The following is a 19,886-nucleotide window of genomic DNA, read 5'->3' as shown; positions in this document are numbered from 1 at the left end:
CAGCTGCACACCAAAGCCCTGCCGCAGCAGTTCCACCCCACCCACCGGTGTTTCGACCACGTTCATGTGGATATCGTGGGCCCCCTGCCAGTGTCGTGAGGAGCGCAGCACCTCTTGACTATTGTGGACGGGTTCACAAGATGGCCAGAGGCGGTCCCGCTCACCGACACCACCTTCAAATCCTGCGCCCGAGCACCAATTGCAACCTGCGTATCTTGCTTTGGTGTACCGGCCCACATTACCTCCGACAGAGGCGCCCAGTTCACCTCCAGCCTGTGGTCAGCTATGGCCAGCCTTTTGGGGACACAGCTGCACCACACAACTGCCTACCACCCACAATTGAACGGACTAGTGGAGCGTTTCCACCGTCACCTGAAGTCGGCTCTCATGGCCCGCCTCAAAAGGCCTAACTGGGTGGACGATCTTCCCTGGGTCCTGCTCGGAATCTGCACGGCGCCCAAAGAGGATCTGCACACCTCGTCGGCCGAGTTTGTGTACGGCGCACCCCTGGTCATCCCAGGAGAGTTCGTACCAGCCCCAAGGGGGCAAGAGGAAGAACCCGCAGCAGTCCCGGACAGAGTGCGTGAGAGGCTCGGTAACCTGTCCCCCATACACACTTCACAGCATGGGCAGAACCTGACCTGTGTACCCAAAGACCTGCAGAACTGTAAGTTTGTTATTGTACGACGGGGCGGACATCGGGTACCGCTACAACGGCCCTACAAGGGGCCATTTATGGTGATCAGAAACAACGGGTCCACATTCGTGCTGGATATTGGGGGGAAAGAGGAGGTTTTCACGGTGGACCAACTCAAACTGGCCCATGTGGGCTCGGCGCAGCCGGTCGAGGTTCAGGCACCGCGGTGCAGAGGCAGACCTCCCAAACAGAGTCCGACCCAGACTGTGGACGTTGGGTGGTGTATTGCCAGTTCTGGGGGGTGGGGTTATGTGGCGACCCACTTCCCAGCGCACTCGAACCGGCTCACAAAGTGGTGCGTGCCGGCATTGAGGCCAGTCCCAAAAAGGGCACCAGGCCTTCTTCACCAGCAAGGGGAAAAGTCCGCGCGCGGGACGGGACTGTGAATATGCGCCCCCTACAGCATTCCCGCCTGGGGAGGGTGGGAACAGGAAGGCTTTAAAGTGAGGCGGCGAAGTTTGAATAAATCTATTTTGCAACTGCAACTGACCAACTGCATGTCGTTATTTCAGCGCTGTGTGTAGCACACTGCTACAATACCTTCAAATTAGAGATTTCTTACGTTTTCAATTAACTACTTTTCCTATAGGTCCTGATAAAAATTTACTGGATGATCTTTTAAATTTACAACCTTTTGTTAATGGTTCTATTACCGGTATCTATAACTTGTTGATTGATTCTAGACAAGACTTTTTAGATAAAATAAAAAAAGCTTGGGAGGATGACCTAAATTGTCAGATTTCTGATGAAAGATGGAATAAAATTCTTAAACGGGTTAATAAATCATCTTTCTGTGCTCGTCATTCTCTTCTACAATTTAAAGTGGTTCATAGAGCTTACATTTCTAAACAGAAACTGTCCAGTTTTTATCTGAATGTTTCTCCACTTTGTAATAAATGCAACTCTGCTGATGCCTTTTTAATTCATATGTTTTGGTTTTGCCCTAAAATTGAAAAGTTTTGGCGGGACGTATTCCATACCTTCTCACAACTTTTTAGGGTCCAATTTAACCCAAATCCCCTTACTGCCTTGTTTGGTATTATTGCAAATGAAGATATAACTTTAAATACTCCTAACCTACAGGTTTTAGTTTTTACCTCTCTTTTAGCAAGGAGAGCAATCAGTTTCTCTTTGAGCAAGGCAAAGGCAGTTTGACATTCTTCTGTCCAAGACCGTTTTAACAGCTGGTTTGCTTTACTAGGACTCCCTGCATCAAGACACAAATTCATTACATCATGCAGCAGACCTGCAATCTTTGACAATCTCCAAAGGAACCGTCTATAGACCTTCTCAGAATCTGTGCCCATCCCCTTGGCTGATATCTGGTGTCCGAAGAACTTAACCTCTGACTGCAGAAAAAGACATTTTTCCAATTTCAATTTCAGACCAGTCTCCTTGAGGTGCTGAAGCACAGTGTCAAGTCTCTCCAAGTGTTACTGGAAAGCCTGTGAATACACCAGAATATCATCCACATGCACCAGCATAGCGTGGAAGACTATATCATTTATGGTTGTCTGCATGAGTCTTTGAAAAGTCACCAGCTCATTGCTGACCCCAAAAAGCATGCGAAGATATTCATACAGACCAAACAGGGTTGAAAAAGCAGTCTTATAACTATCACGCTCCTCTACCCCCACTTGGTGACAACCACTTGCAAGGTCTATCGCTGAGAAAAACGGTGCTTCCTGAAGGGCATCTAAACTCTCATCAATACACGGGAGCAGGAACGTGTCCTTTTTAATCTTAAGATTCAGTCCCTGATAATCTACACAGTCTTATGCTAGTATCAGCCTTCCATACCAACCCTACAGGTGAGGCATATGCATTGTTGCTCTCCTGAATCACATTCTTCTTCAAGAACTTTGAGATGTGCTCTTTCACTTCACTGTACTGATTTGGTGGAATGCGGCTGTGAAACAGGCTCATCATCAATTAAATTAATTTCATGCTTAACCTTGTCAGTGAACCCAAGGTCTTCATCTTCAACTGCAAAGATATCCAGGTACATAGCTAGTAAAGCTCTTAGCTGAGCTTGTTGTTCTTCACTACCCCAATGTCCAGTTTCTCTAGAATTGACTTTAACTTGGGGTTACTACCCTCCTCCTTTACACCAATTCTCACTTGTTCAATGCCAACTGAGATCTGTTGAAATCTTACAGCACTTTATCAATCACTGTCTATGCATTCTACCTGAAATTGTCTACCCAGCCGGGTCCTAGGTGAGAGCCATACATCCTCTCGATAGAGGTTTAAAACTTGTACTGGCAGTGTACAATAACAAGAGTCAACAAGCATGGGAAGAACTACAAGGCCACCTGGTAGAGGGTTGATAAGTGGCTCAAGTAGCATCTTATGGTCAGTACCAACACCTCCAGGGGCCTTCCTAGTCAAAATGGTAACTGTAGATCCAGCAGGTATGTACTCAGTGTCTTTTCCCGCTACTTGGCCTATGGCTTTCTTTTCAGTGGTATGCATCTGCACTTTCTGGAAAACATCTCTCCAATCTGAATCCAACTTTCCCTCTATGGTAATGTCAAATTCAGCATAGACAAGTTGTCTATGTTGGCTTATAATGTTCATGCCTACAATGCACAGGACAGGTTGTTCAGTGCTAACAGGATCTCTGACTACTTGAAAGCTACAGTTGGGTATCTTCATGCTCATCACTTGAACCTCTAGCTCTAGGTACCCAAGGTAAGGAATATCATGACAATTAGCAGCTGTTAACCCAAGCCAGCCAGCAGTGGACAACATATCTTCATCCTCTCCACTCAAGTGTTCTCGAAAGAACTGCTCAGTCATGGTGCTCACTTGACTACCTGTGTCTAACAGACATTGGACAGACACCTGATATCTTAAACTCCCATCCCACATTGTAGCACATAGTCACGGGTTTATCTGAGTCTGTGATCGCCCATCTCACAACGACCTGAAGGCTGGAGGATTCAGGCTCAACATCCCTTGCGCTTCACTTCTGTGGGCAATTCGTTGCTACATGCCCTCCCACCTGACACTTGAAAGATATTGGTTGCCTATCCTTTGTGAGCCTAGACTGTAACTTAGGTCTACTGCTAGTAACATGTGCAACACCTCTCTTTACAGCAAGATCTTTCATTGCTTGAATCAACTCACTAATGTTTTTGCCCTGCTCTACAAGGACATTGTCTTGAGTCACAGACTTAGATTTCTGACCTCTAAGAGTTGAGCACTCTGCCTGGCTACTGCTACACTTTGATTTTATAGTATTTGCATTTCCCAAGGACTCTTCTGAAAACAACAGATGAGCCTCCTCTCTCACTCCTATCATTAAGGACTCGGGGTTGTTCTGCACGAATCGGTGGAGCTCCCATTTAAGGGAAGGATCTCGGATGCCCCCTATAAATTGATCTCTGATCACCACCATCTTATAGGCCACAGTGTTAGGGGAACACTTCAGTAGCAAGTTAAGAGCTTGGTCTAGGGCATGTGAAAACTCTCTTAAGTCTTCACCTTCACACTGTTTGCAACTACAGAAGCTATGCAACAGCTGGGGTGTACTACGGTTGTCAGTAAAAGCTTCCGTGAGATAGGTGAACAGGTCATCAGCCTGGTCTTCCTCAGCATCACTGCACATACATGCTTCTTCTAGAGCTGCACCCAAGCAGGGACACAACAAACTCATACTGATCCTGGTCAGACTGATTTCTAGTACGAAGCAGCCATTCAACTTCTTCAATAAAGTCATCAACAGACCGCCCATCTTTCTCAACATCCCCTGCAAATGGAACAATGCGTCTTCCCCTTGGAGCATATACATACGACCTTTTGCTTAATTTATCTATAATTGCCATGGTTTCCTCATGCCTACTACGCAACTCTCTAATTGTCCATTCAAATCAGGTTCAGTTTGCTCTTTCTCTGAGTGTAACATTTTGAAAACTCAAGACTTTAAAATCTCTACAACAAGCCTGGAAAAGGGGTTGCTGACGTCTCTTGCAGAAAACACAATGACTTCGCGGCCACAGTTCCTCTGAATCACTGTCACAGTTCTATGTCATGGTGTCAGTCCCAATGTCCCAGCCCGGCCTTAAGGCTCTACCAGTCTCCGTGCGATAACAGGCTCTCTTTCTGTCCCACGGAAGCAGCTGTCTTGTTCTTCACCACTACCGTATAATGTATTGTATATTGTACTGCATACAAAAATCAAAAACCCTCTAACTAGCTTGGAATTACCCCACTCCTGGTACCAAATTTTGTAGACTGGGGAAAAATACACACACAGGATGACAAATACTTTTTCGGGTCTTAAATTCCTTTATCTGTTTTAGATGTTTTATTGCAGAAAGAGGGTATCAGAATAAAAACAACAAAATAAATATTTAAAAAAACAGTTCCCGCCATTACAATCTTTTTAAATTCAGACCACACCCTTGTTACGTATGCAGTATGAAAATAACTAAAACAAAATATACAAAACCAATACGATAGTGGCAATTCAAAAAAAAAGTATAAACATTATTAGAATCCCACCAACCTTGTACCTTACACACAACATCAAAAATATGCATAAATGCATCTTATCTCAACTAAAAGATATTCTCACATTTGGAACACACGTACTTAACTTTCAAACACATACAGGCTAGACCCTGAAATGCGTTCTCCTTGCTCACACTACGTCAAAAGAGATTAACACATTCACATTACTCTATTACATTCATATTCGATCCTGAAACAATAAAGAAAGACAAATAAACTTTTACAATTTATTTCCTTGTAGTTGAATTACCAAAAAAAAACTAACCTAGTAGGCTAACCAAGGAACTTCGCAATCATGCAATCCAAAGCTGATCAATTTACTCGCAAAAATCTAAAGCATCCACGTGTAAAACACGTCAAATTACTGACATTCTAGATTTACAAACAAGTATAAATGAACTTATATGGTTATTATCAAATATTATTTACCTTTCCTCACCAAACCTGGGAAAAACATTCGAATGTTATCCTTTCTAGAACATGAAACTCTTCGTTCTACGCCACCCATGCAAAATGACATCATTGTTTTCTCTTAAAGGCACGGGCAGCTATTTTAGCATTACCAAGGTGAATACATAAGTGCACTTTAGCGTTATAAAAAAAGGACATTCAACAGTCACTTGGTTATATGCATACAACTCCACCTTGCCAGAGATCACGGCAATTCTGTTGGCCTGAAAACAGATGAAACCCTCTAGCTGGATGGCCACTTCAGGGATAGTATCTGGGAGCTACTTTTCCATTAGAATTGAATGCACAGCAGCCCTACATCCAGCCTCAAACTCCAATAATCTAGTTTTAGCTAGTGGTTTAATATATAGGAATCTCATATTAAACATTCCAGTTGACAATATGCTTTGGAATTGTGAATGGCCATTCTGCAGTTAATAATAATCTAGATTAAATTTAATGAATTAAAGTGGAACAACTTGAGAACAAATGGTAAAGAGCAGAAACAAATGCTTAAAGCATGTACAAATGATGAAGCAAAATCCAGCCTTTCTTCAGGAATTAATAGTAAAATCAGAAAGAAAAGGTTGAGTTTCCAAAGGGAAACAATCGTTCTGAGGGATTAGGGCAAATGAAATGTTTTCTCAAACTTTGAATGGCTCTCACATTCACAAAAATTCATTAAAAAAGATTCAACATACACTTGTTACTCAAATATTTGTCTTCCCAGAGACAGGCAGGAAACAAAGAGAACCATGGAATCTATTCAAATAAAAACATTAAAGCCGCCCCCAAAGCGCAAAAAACTTCATGAAAATGGCCAAAAAAAAAGTGAAAAACACAAAATATAAAACAACATTGATGGAGACAGAGACCATTCAAATACAGAGACCATTCAAAATCTGGAAGCAGTGAGCGAGAGGGAAATAGAGAGAGACACCAAATTGTTTCTTAAAATATAAGCTCCTGAAAATTGATTTCTTAATAATCTTATTAAATTTTCATTAAACTCCTTGTCTTAGTTGTATGTTGTGCAAACTCTTGTTGTTTCATAAACAACTTAAATGAAACAAAACTAAATGATTAACTTTTTAAAAGTTCATTTATATCTTTTGCAATCATTGTTCCTTTTGTTATACATGGCGCTTCCTCCTTTCCTGTCATTACCTTCTGGTCGCATATCTCAAGGATTAATACTGATGACTTCTGTGTCTTTCATTGAAACAGCAAAGTATCACAATTTTCCACAGTGTTTTATCATGCCCCTGATATTCTGACCATAATTTCCTTGGAGTTTATAAAATTTTATTTTATTGATGCATAACCTGTTTTAAAATAATTGGGCAGTTGTGCCCATGGAAACATTACACTGTGTTTTTATTTTTAACCGATGATATTATATGATCACTTTACAATGATTCAAACATCCCTATTTGGCATTATTTGGTCCTTTATCTCACTCCTGAGGCATATTCGGTTCCAAGTTACTTAATGCTTTCTGTCAATATTCCCTGCAGTTTGTTCATAGAGTTCCTCTATTTACTTAAATCTCGAACAAATCTGAACTGAATACTGTTTCCTCTTGATTCTCAGTCACAACAGGTGTAATAAGCATTCCGAAGTTCTCCTGGGTCTCTCTGTCATTAAGAAAAATATTTGGAACAATTTCGGAACAATTTTCTGTAGCCCACAGAAAGTCACTGACTCTCATTATCTCATGTTCTTGTTATTTATTTATATTTACACAGTTTGTTGTCTTCAGCATTCTGTTTGATCTTCATTGATCTTGTTATAGTGACACTTCTATAGGTTTGCTGAGTATGGCCACTGGAAAATGAATCTCACGGCTGTATAGAGTGACATGTAGAGTATGTACTTTGATAATAAAATTTACTTTAATTGTTGAAGATGATTACATTGTTGGGCAGGAGGTAATTCTGGATTCATAGTACAAAGAACAATATAGTACAGTATGGGTTCTTCGGCCCGCTATGATATGCCAAACTTTTTAAAACAACTCAACAACCAATCAAATTCTTTCCTCCTACGTAGACCATAACTCTCCATTTTTTTTTCTTTCATCTGTGTGCCAGTCTAAGAGTTTCTCAATGTGCTTATCATATCAACTTCAAACAACATCTCTGGCAGTTCACTCTGTATTAAATGCCTGCCTCTACATTTAACACCTCCCACAAACTGCCTTCCACTCACCTTTAAAGGAAGTTCTAGCTTGCTCAACTTCCTTGAAAAGACATGTTCTCTTATCCAAGCAGCATCCTGGTAAACGTCTGCACTATTTCAAAAGCATTCTGATAATGGAGCAAATAGAACTGAACATAATACCACAAGTGTGGTGAAACTAGAGTTTTAAAGAGCTGCAGCAATATAGGCCAACACACTTAACCACTCTTGAGTGACAAATCTGAGAGCTCTATGAACTTGGACCACAAGATCCCTTTGTTGCTCCACTATACTATGAACACTGTCATTAACCTTGTACATCACTTTCCAATTCAATCTTCCTAAGTGTATCAGATTGAACTTGACATTCCACTCCTCCACCCATTCTGCATCCTACTTATATCATGTTGTGACCTGCGACAGCCTTCCTCTCTGTACACACCGTCAGCCTTCCTGTGATCTGCCAACTAATACTAATACTTCCATTTGCTCATCCAAATCATTTATAAAAACCAAAACAAGCATTTACAAAAATTCTTCCTGCCCCTTTTGAAGCATCAAAACCCCAGAACATCAGTCAAGCAGTCCTGTCCCTGTGACAGGCATGTTTCTATAATTGCTGTAATATAATACTCCAATGTAATTATCTATGCTCTAAGTTCAATGCCCTTGTTCTTAACACTCCTTGCATTAAATTAAACACGTTTCAATCCTCCCCAATGACTGTATTTATGCCTGATCCACTGCTTATTTACACACTGCATTGACCTTACATTCACAGCTCCATCATCTGACCTAATACTTTGATTCACAACACCTTGTCAATCTAGTTCAAAGCTTCACTGGTTTCCTACAGGTGCAGTACTGTGCAAAAAACTTAGGCACAGATATACATATATAGTTAAAGTGCCTAAAATGTTTGCATAATACCGCACTGTACTACTGCTGCCAAAGTAAAAACAAATTTTATGACATGCATGACTGATGACAAACCTGATCCTGATATGGTTCTCTGTTGTGGACTGAAAGTGAGAAGGGGGAAGGGAGAGGAGAAGCACCAGAGAGACGTTCTGTAATGATAAATAAAGCAATTGTTTGCAGTCAAATGACCATGCCTGTTGTCTCAGCACTGAGTATGTCTGTACCTGTGCCACCCACCACAATCCCTGGCACTCCTTTTCTGCCAACCTGTCCCACTTCCCGCCCATGGAACTCCACCCTCAGCATTCCCAACGTCGTCTGCTCCTGCCAGATTTACAATCTTGCTTTCCGCTCCATGTTGTCAAATACAGTGCGGTGCAAAAGTCTTAGGCGCCCGAACTATCAACTCTTAACTCATTTACGAGAATACAGACTGGCAGTACATAGACATGATCCACTGTCTCTGATCTCAGTACCTGAAGTCTGATAAGGACACCACTTTAACTGGGATACCATGGAGGTTCTGGCACAGGCAAACATAAAGAAGACACGAGAATTTTTAGAAGTTCAATTCTCCTTTGGGGACTCTTGTAAACAAGCATATTGAAATAGACACCATCTACAAACTCCCAAGAAAAAAAACACAAAGCAATAGAATTCAAAGATCAACTGATAGGATAGCCAATCAGGACTGTGGCAAGCGAATGGGCCGTATAAAAATGTGAGCACTCCCAGAGAGCAACACCAGCAACTGCACACTGAGGATGTCACCTCGACTGGTGATGAAACGTCTGCAAGCTAATTACCAGCCTCGGTGAACACACTAAGTATATGTGCCAAAGTTTTTTGCTCAGCACAGCATGTGCTGATCTAACTCCTGTTCCCTGTCACCAGCACTCCCCCATCTTCAAACTGCCATAAACTCTATTGATGATTTACAGAAAAACAGAGATTTTGAGCAGAGAAGTGTTGGTGGATACTCAGTTGGATGGGTTACTGTCTATGCAGCAGCAGACTATTCCACTTGCTCTGCACTTGTATTATTTCCTAATTTTAGTGAGACAGTTTTTCATTTCTTAGTTCTTAGGTTCCACATCACACCAGCTTTTCTCCCTGTTATATATAAGCTGAATCCAACAGCAAAGACACCTCTCCCATGTGAATAAATGCCTTTTGTAAATCCTTCTTCTGTTTCCCTCATCTGTTCCCTGTGCATTAAATAGGCTTTCCCATATATCTCATGTTTGTTGCGAGAATATGTGATTTAACCGTCAGTTCATATGGTCCTACCTAGTAATAAAACTGCTGGCTGCTATGTTTTCTTTGATTCTCCCACTGACAACATTCTCACTGGGTACTACCAATTATCATTGGTTCCCAGAAATCCACTGAAGCGCTTATCTGCACAACAATTAGCTAATTGATCACAAAATAAGTATGGTTTGTTGAATGGAGTTAATACCCAAGGTAGTGTACTATGAATAAAAATTTCATGTGGACTAAATTTAACCAGTTAAACTTAAGCTTATTTTCACTCAAAATTTCTGCTTAGTTCTGATGTTTCCAAATCTGAAGCTGTTTATAATTGTTCTTTCAGTGGCTGGAAGGATTCCTAGCTTGTAGAAAAAAAATATTCAGTCTCCTTTCCCTACCAGAACAGATTGAAACTCATTAGAGATATCTAGCACTGTAGGTATTACTTGGAACCTGCTGTACCATTCATCAAAGTACAACAGCAGTAGATACTTAGGCACATGCTGCAATAGATCAAAGATTCAAGTATATTTAATATCAAAATATGTATGCAGTATACAAGCCTGAGATAGATCTTTGCAAAAGACAGCCTTGAAGCAAAGAAGAACCATGGAACCAACCCATTCAAAGAAAAGCATCAAATATCAAACCCCCTTCCCCAGTGCAAAAGAAATCTCAAAAATGGTAACAAAAAAAGAGTGAAAACACAAAAACAACAGGCCTATTATTACTAATAGATTACAATCAAATGTCATCCTCTGATTTATCCAGAACCATAATAAGTCTGAATGGTCAATTAACATGTGCTTCTTGAGGTCCTAACAATTGTTGATCAATAAAAGGGTTTATTGTTACCTCAAAATGCCTTCCTTCTTTGTTGGAGACATTGTATCTTCTCTGAGGTGTTTTCATATATTCTACTACCTGTAATATCCAGCAGATCATGTACGTTTACTGCAAATTCCTTCCCTACAACCCTTCTGTTCATATTATGAACATATAAATCTTTAGATACTATTATGAACTAAGAGCAGAGGTAGGATCCACAGCTCTTTGAGCTTGCTCCACAATTTAATAAAATCACAATTATCTGTTTACAATCTCACCTCATTCTTGTCTACACACTGTAACCTTTCATTAATTTCTCATCAAACAGGCACATCTTCTGCCTTAAAAGTAGTTAAAGATTCTATTTGCAATCCAATTTGAGAAAAAAATTGACATTCAGAAAGACAAATAAAATGCCTCATCAATGACTCCAGAAGGAATCCTCTTAGTTAAAACCATGACAGCATGTTCTTCTCTACATGCACCCATTGAATTTCTCATTGAAATTCTTTTTCACTCTCTTATAGTCTGGCTGATAGATGTCTAACCTGCCCAACAATCCCTCATAAAATGCCCTGCCTATTTTAGTGATTCATCCAGTAAACTTTCTTTAAACTGCTTCTATAATTCCTTATTTAACGTCCTTCCTTAAATAAGCAGGAAAAGACTATACACACGGTTTAAATAACCCTGATGAAGGGTTTCGGCCCGAAACATTGTTATTACCTCCTCCCATAGATGCTGTCTGGCCTGCTGAGTTCTGCCAGCATTTCGTGTTTTTTAAATAACTTTCCATTGTTTTTGTTTGTAATTCACGTGGAAATAAATAATGCTATTGCTAACTTATTAAGTTACTTCCAATGCTTATGTAGCAATAATTTATTAATCATGTAATAGAACAGTCAAATGCCTCTGCACTTCAGAGCTCTGCAATCCCTCACCATATAGAGAAAAAAAAAATTCCCTTCTTTAAAAAAAAAAGTTCCTGGTTCTATTCCACACAAGTCCTATTTTCAGCAATAATACATGAAAGCAAAAAGTACAAAAAAAAACAGCCAGCATGTCAGGAGGCATCTGTGGAACGAGAAACAGGGTTAATGTTAATGTTTCAAGATGCAAACATGTTGTCAGAATTGGTAAAGTTAGAATGTATATCAGCTTTAAGTTGCTGAGAGGTTTGGGACAAGGCAATTGATAAAGCTGGTTTATTACCCCTGATTCTGAAAGGTCTGTTTATCCTCATAGCAATCTTAGCTTCTTCCTGTCCATGTTATGTCCTTGCACTTATCCATTCCTTTCAAACATTTCTGAAACTCAAATTTAACTTATTTTCTCTCTTTATTCAAGTTCTAATGAAGAATGCATGACAGGTTAACTCTGTTCTTATTGCTACAGATGTTGTCTGACCTGTTTATTTCAGATTTTTATTTCAGAAATTCTACAGATTCAGCACTCGCATTAATAAAATTTTTTAAAATGCTTAAAATCTCATTAATAAATATGTTTAACATATCTCAAGTACTCCCATTTTAGGTGCAGAAATTCTGAAATAATTTCAGCTGGCAAATTATCCAGAATTCCTCAGAGTTTATTGCTGTTTATTGCTGGACCAAGTATAGCCTTTTGGATCTTGTGAATAGGCAATGGTACATGAAGCCCACATAGTTTTACTTTTGTTGCTAAATCTGTAATCAGTGTTTCATGGCTGTCATATCGAAACAACTAATGCATCTGTCATATTTGCCTTTTTGTTCTCATTGCATTCAAAATGCTACCCTTCTGAAGCACTCAGTATTTCCTTTCCTTCCTCTATACATTGTTACTGTAATTGTCCATAATGTTGTTGTATATACTTCTAGCAATAGCTGCACATTGGTCTCTGATTTTCCCTTTTCCTCAGCCTCTCTTTCAGCTCCAAATCTCTTATTAATTCCATTATTACTGCATCATTCTCTGTAAGTTATCTCCACACTAGTGACGCTCTCTGCTACCTGTTATACACTCGATGCTAACAGCTGCACAGTTATATCCATTTTAAATTTCTTTGAAGATATTGTGGTTTCCTACCATATTCCACCAGCTCTTTGGCTCTTTTATAGGATCAGACATAACATACAATGTGCTGCCTGGCGTGATGGTGGAGGCAAATATGACGGGGGTATTCAAGGGGCTCAAGCATATGAATGCACAGGAAATGGAAGAAAGTGGACATTGCTTTGCCAGGAGGGATTAATTTAATTGGGAATCTGATCACTAATTTAATTAGTTCTGCCCAAAGTTGTGGGCCAAAGGGCCTGTTACTGTGCTATGCTCTTCAATGTTCTGAAATAACATACACATCTCTATTTCACTGATAATTCCTTACATAAGCACTGCTCTACCCTGGTTTCCAGTTGTCTTCCATCAGACCCATTACTAGGCTTTTATAGATCTGAAGGTAGGTGAACTATCCAACCACACCACCTCCTCCCCTCCCCGTACAATAATTTCTCCATTTGATTCAACCCAGTCCTACTAAACTAAGACTGACCAAAGTTCCCAAAACTGTACCACTCAATGTTCTGTTAATAGATTATCATGTTCACAAAAGCTGTATAAAAACTAATCTTCCTTTAACTTTAGTTATTACTCACAGGCAATTTTAATTCACTATGTTTTTGAATGCAACTGACCGTTCATTGGACTCAGTTCACATCTTTGCAAATGATCAACTCTATAATATATATAATATTAAAATTAAAATCATCACATTTCAATATTTGCAATTGCAAACGAAGGAAACTAACGTGGTCACGGGGAGAAAGTGCAAACTCTTTTTACAAGCTGCAGTGGGAATTCAACAAGGGACACTGGTTCTGTAAAGCATTGTACTAAGCTACAGTGCCACCCCACCATCAGAGAACACCCCCCGACCCCCACCATACAGGACATGCTTTCTTCTTACTGCTGCCATCGGGAAGAAAGCGCAAGAGCCTTAGGACTAGTTATTACCCCTCAACTATCAGGCTCTTGACCACTGGGAAAACTTCTCTCAACTTTGTTTTCCCCATTACTGAAATGTTCCCACAACCTATGGACTCACCTTCAATTACCCATCATCTCATGTTCTCGCTATTTATTGCTTTTCCTTTTTGCAGTTGCACAGTTTGCTGTCTTCTGCACTCAGGTTGAAAGCCCTGGTTTGGTGATCTTTCACTGATTTTGTTATAGTTACTATTCTATAAATTTGTTGAGTATGCCCACAAGAAAATGAATCAGTGTTGTACCATAGATGGTGACATATATGTACTTCGATAATAAATATACTTATAACCATATAACAATTACAGCACGGAAACAGGCATCTCGGCCCTTCTAGTCCATACCGAATGCTTACTCTCACATAGTCCCACTGCCCCGCACTCAGCCCATAACCCTCCATTCCTTTCCTGTCCATATACCTATCCAATTTTATTTTAAATGACAATACCGAACCTGCCTCTACCACTCTACCACTTCTACTGGAAGCTCGTTCCACACAGCTACCACAATCTGAGTAAAGAAATTCCCTCTCGTGTTACCCTTAAACTGTTGCCTCCTAACTCTCAACTCATGTCATCATGTTTGAATCTCCCCTACTCTCAATGGAAAAAGCCTATCCATGTCAACTCTATCTATCCCCCTCATAATTTTAAATACCTCTATCTAGTCCCCCCTCAACCTTCTATGCTCCAAAGAATAAAGACCTAACTTGCTTAACCTGTCTCTGTAACTTAGGTGCTGAAACCCAGGTAACGTTCTAGTAAATCTTCTCTGTACTCTCTCTATTTTGTTGACATCTTTTCTATAATTCGGTGACCAGAACCATACATAATACTCCAAATTCGGCCTTACCAATGCCTTGTACAATTTTAACATTATAACCCAACTCCTATACTCAATGCTCTGATTTATAAAGGCCACCATACCAAAAGCTTTCTTCACCACCCTATCCACATGAGATTCCACCTTCAGGGAACTATGCACCATTATTCCTAGATCACTCTGTTTTACTGCATTCTTCAATACCCTACCATTTACCATGTATGTCCTATTTGGATTATTCCTACCAAGATGTAGCACCTCACACTTATCAGCATTAAACTCCATCTGGCATCGCTCAACCCAACTCTTCTAAATCTTTCTGCAAGCTTTGAAAACCTACTTCATTATCCAACTTATAACTTTGAAGTCTTTTTTGAAAATCAGACCATGAACATTAGAGAATTATATGCAGTGATATTACAGCCCTTTCCTTTGGAGTTAGTCTGAACTGTATCATTGAATTGAATTGAATAGACTTTATTACTTACATCTGTCATAGACATGAGGAGTAAAAATCTTAACATTACGTCTGTCTAAATGTGCAATGTGCAACTTATAGTAATTTATAATAAATATTATGTACAACAGGATAGTCAATATAACATAGAAATACAGTTGTATCAGTGTGAGTTAAGCAGTCTGATGGCCTGGTAGAAAAAGCTGTCAACAGAAGCCTGTTGGTCCTGACTTATATGCTGCGGTACCATTTCCCAGATGGTACCAGCTGGATCATTGGGGACAGGTCCCCAATGATCCTTTAGGCCCTTTTTACACATCTGTCTTTGTAAAGGTCCAGAAAAGTGGGAAGTTCACATCTACAGATATGCGGGGCTGTTTGCACCACTCTCTGTAGAGTCTTGCGATTGAGGGAAGTGCAGTTCCCGCTCCAGGCAGCAATGCAGCCAGTCAGGCTGCTCTCAGTTGTGCCCCTACAGACAGAATGTTCATTTCTCTATGAGAGCAACTTCTTGATTTCACTCATTTCATAGCCTGTTTTAAAAGGTTCATTTAAACATTTTGTTGACTGTTTCCGGCATATAGAGAAATAAAACAGGGTCAATTTAATGTATGCAAGCTACAAAACTGTCATCAGACAGTAATATAGTCAGCCAATGCACTTAATGCTGGACTTCTTTGATTTAATATTCTGCAGGCCTGACCACACAGAGAAGCCTGAGGGGAAACAGTTGAACAAGCAAGTCTAAGATCAGATTTTATTATAGGGAAATACTGTGTTATTGCTGGCATCATCTTATACACTTATACACAAAAGGAGATAAGCAAATTAAGAGCAGGAGTGACTAATTTGGCTGCTTGAGCATGTTTCCCTATTCAATAATATCACGATTGATCTGATCCATCTCAGCTCTGATTCTCTGTATGTTCCCCAAAACCCATGATACCTCTAAAGCCCAAATTGTATATATTTTATCCTTAGAGATTCAACCTCCGCAATTCTTAGAGAAGTCCTATTTGTCACAGCTGTATAAGAGAATAAGTATTCTTATCGCCTTTATTTTAACAGGAAGCACAATAAATCTAAGAAGAAGCATCTTCGCAACAGTACTCTCTCACAATCTGCTATTTCAGTGTATACCCTTTTCATTTTTAAAAAATATTGAGAATAGCCCAACCTGCTGGTTCTCTTCATAGGGCAAGCCCTTTTTTCCATAGATTGAATCCGATGCACTTTCTCAGAACTGTTTGTAATGCAAGTGTGCTCATTCTTAAATGAAAAGATCAAATGTGAACACAGTACTCCAGATGTCATCTCATCAATGTCCTGGCTTGAGTCAAATTTAGCACCTCTTATTCCATTTGGGTAGCCTCAAACCTGATGGCATGAACCAGTTTCTCTGACTCCTGGTAAGCCCCTGACCCTTTCTTTCTTTCACTATTTCCCATTCTGGTCACTCTTGCTCCCCATTCTCTTATTATTAACAGCACATGACCTCTCTCTGGGTTCTCTCATCCTTCCATTTCTTCCAAATTCAAGTTTCAAGTTCAATAATCACTCAACCATACAAAAATATATCCAATTAAAACAGCATTCCTCTGGGGCCTAGATGCAAAACACATTACCAAAAGCACACAGCACATTGTACAGATAACACGTATGCAAAACATACAGTCACAGAGAGAAAAAAATAACAATCTAGCCCAAGTTCCTGAGTCGTCATCGTTCCGCTTGTACTTCCACCGAGCAAATGTTGCAGGAAAGCACTGACTGAACACCGAAGGGCAGCACAGAGCAAACACTGGAGAGCAGCACCAAGTGAAAATTGGAGGGCAGTGCCAGCCCAGTATTAGATCCAGCAGAACATAGGCAGCACCAGAGTCTCCTTCACCAGTGATCACAATGGGCCATTCCTTGGCATAAGGACCTTTAACAAGGAACTACTGAAACTAAGCTATTGGTCTTGCCATAGAACCAGTGAATCCATATTTGCAGTATTCCACGTTATCAATGTCCATCAGGGTTTTGCGATCACAATAAAAATGTCCAAGACAATAACTTGCCCATTTTTTTTGGACTGCACACCATCTGGGAAGAATGGACTTAACAAGTCCAGTTGGCAAAACAACAAAGGTACACACTAAATCCAGCTCCGTCGCTATAGAACAGCTTACTGATAGGATAGTCCTGCAGTACTTGATTTTTTTAGTATCCAGAAGTGACTCGCAATCATACAAGAGATGTGCAAGATGAGCAAACATGCCTTTGATTGGACCCAGAGTCGTTGCTGTGTCCAAGTGCTTCACCATCTTACCAGAATCAGAATCAGGCATTGTGACGTGAAATTTGTTAACTTAGCAGCAGCAGTTCAATGCAATACTTAATCTAGCAGAGAGAGAAAAAAACAATAATAATAAATAAAATAAAACATAATAATAAATAAACAAGTAAATCAATTATGTATATTGAATAGATTTTTTTAAAAATGCACAAAAACAGAAATACTGTACATTAAAAAAGTGAGATAGTGTCCAAAGCTTCAATGTCCATTCAGAAATTGGATGACAGAGGGGAGGAAGCTGTTCCTGAATCACTGAGTGTGTGCCTTCAAGCTTATGTATCTCCTAGCTGATGGTAACAGAAAGAAAAATGCATGCCCTGGGTGCTGGAGATCCTTAATAATGGACGCTGGCTTTCTGAGACACTGCTCCCTAAAGACCTCCTGGGTACTTTGTAGGCTAGTACCCAAGGTGGAGCTGACTAGATTTACAACCTTCTGCAGCTCCTTTTGGTCCTGTGCAGTAGTCCCTCCATACCAGACGGTGATGTAGCCTGCCAGAATGTTCTCCACAGTACAACTATAGAAGTTTTTGAGTGTATTTGTTGACATGCCAAATCTCTTCAAACTTCTAATAAAGTATAGCCGCTGTCTTGCCTTCTTTATGATGACATCAATATATTGGGACCAGGTTAGATCCTCAGATATTTTGACACCCAGGAAATAGAAGCTGCTCACTCTCTCCACTTCTGATCCCTCTATGAGGATTGGTATGTATTCCTTCATCTTACGCTTCCCGAAATCCACAATCAGCTCTTTCGTCTTACTGATATTGAGTGCTAGGTTGTTGTTGCGGCACCATTCCACTAGTTGGCAAATCTCACTCCTGTACACCCTTTTGTCAGCACCTGAGATTCTACCAACAATGGTTGTATCATTAGCAAATTTATAGATGGTATTTGAGCTATGCCTAGCCACACAGTCACGGGTATAGAGAGAGTAAAGCAATGGGCTACGCACACACACCTGAGGTGCACCAGTGTTGATCATCAGCAAGGAGGATATGTCATCACCAATCCGCACAGACTGTGGTCTTCTGGTTTTGAACTCAAGGATCCAATTGCAGAGGGAGGTATAGAGGCCCAGGTTCTGCAACTTCTCAATCAGGAATGATGGTATTAAATGTTGAGCTATAGTCAATGAACAGCATCCTGACAGAGGTGTTTGTGTTGCCCAGGTCATCTAAAGCTGTGTGGCGAGCCATTGAGATTGTATCTGCAATTGACCAGTTGTGGCTTTCCTCTCTCATTCTTTCTTCTTCAGCTCATTACCTCTTCCACCTACCCCTCCCAGCTTCTTACTTCATTATCCTCCCCTCCCAGCCACCTTCTCACTCAGCTGGTCTTGCCTATCTACTACCAGCTTGTACTCCTTCCCCTCCCCCACTTTCTTAATCAGACTTTTTCTCCCTTCTTTTCCATTCCCGATAAAAGACTTCACCCAAAATGTTCACCATTTATTAACCTCCCTCTATAGATGCTGCCTGACCTGCTGACTTCCTCCAGCGTATTGCGTATGGTGTCACATTTACAGTGATAGGAACTTCTCTGTGAACCACTGACCATTGAATCCCTTGTCACAATAGTTTACCTGTCCTTTGTCCCCTGTCAATGTACAGCTGAACTGATTGTACTGCCGGGGGGGGGGGGGGGGCATGGCAGTGTAATGGTTTGCTAATCAAACAAGTTCAACTTCCATTGCTGCCTGCAAGGAGTTAGTATGTTCTCCCTGTGACCACGTGTGTTTCCTCTGGGTGCTCTGGTTTTCTCCCACAGTCCAAAGATGTACCATTGGTAGGTTAATTGGTCATTGTAAGTTAGGCTTGGATTAAATTGGGTGATTGCTGGACAGCTGGAAGGACCGGAAGGGCCTATTCTGCGCACAGAGGTTCTACTGGCAGAGTGTTGCTTCCTAGCTCCAGTTACTTGGGTTCACTCCTAACTTCCAGTGCTAACCGTGTGGACTTTCTGCAGGGCTCACAACCTCATCCTGCAGCAGTTTGGGATTTCTCTGGGTGCTTTGGTTTCCCTCTTCATCCCAAAGATTTGCTAGCTAGTGGGAAAGTGAGCTGCTGTCAATTGCCTGCAGTGTGTAGATCAGTAGTAGGATCCAGGAGTTGTTGCTGGGAATGTAGACTGAATAAAACGGGATCAGCGTAGGATTCACGTAAATAGGTGTTTAAAGGCTGGCACTAACTCACTGGCTCAAAGGCCGTGTTTCCAATTTGTTTAATGGTTCTGTGCCCCGAATCTGTCGAGAAAGCACTGCCTTCTCCATTTTCAGAGGAGAATTTGCTGTACAGCCAATTGAGCCAGATCCTTCCTTCAGTTTCTGCTCTCTTATCCTGCTGTGTTTATAGTCACTCATTCCCTCTCAGTCTGCAAAAGCTTAAGCTGCAG

The sequence above is a fragment of the Hemitrygon akajei genome, chromosome 2, assembly GCF_048418815.1.
Source record: "Hemitrygon akajei chromosome 2, sHemAka1.3, whole genome shotgun sequence".
Taxonomy (NCBI): domain Eukaryota; kingdom Metazoa; phylum Chordata; class Chondrichthyes; order Myliobatiformes; family Dasyatidae; genus Hemitrygon; species Hemitrygon akajei.
Note: the sequence above shows the minus strand (reverse complement) of the source record.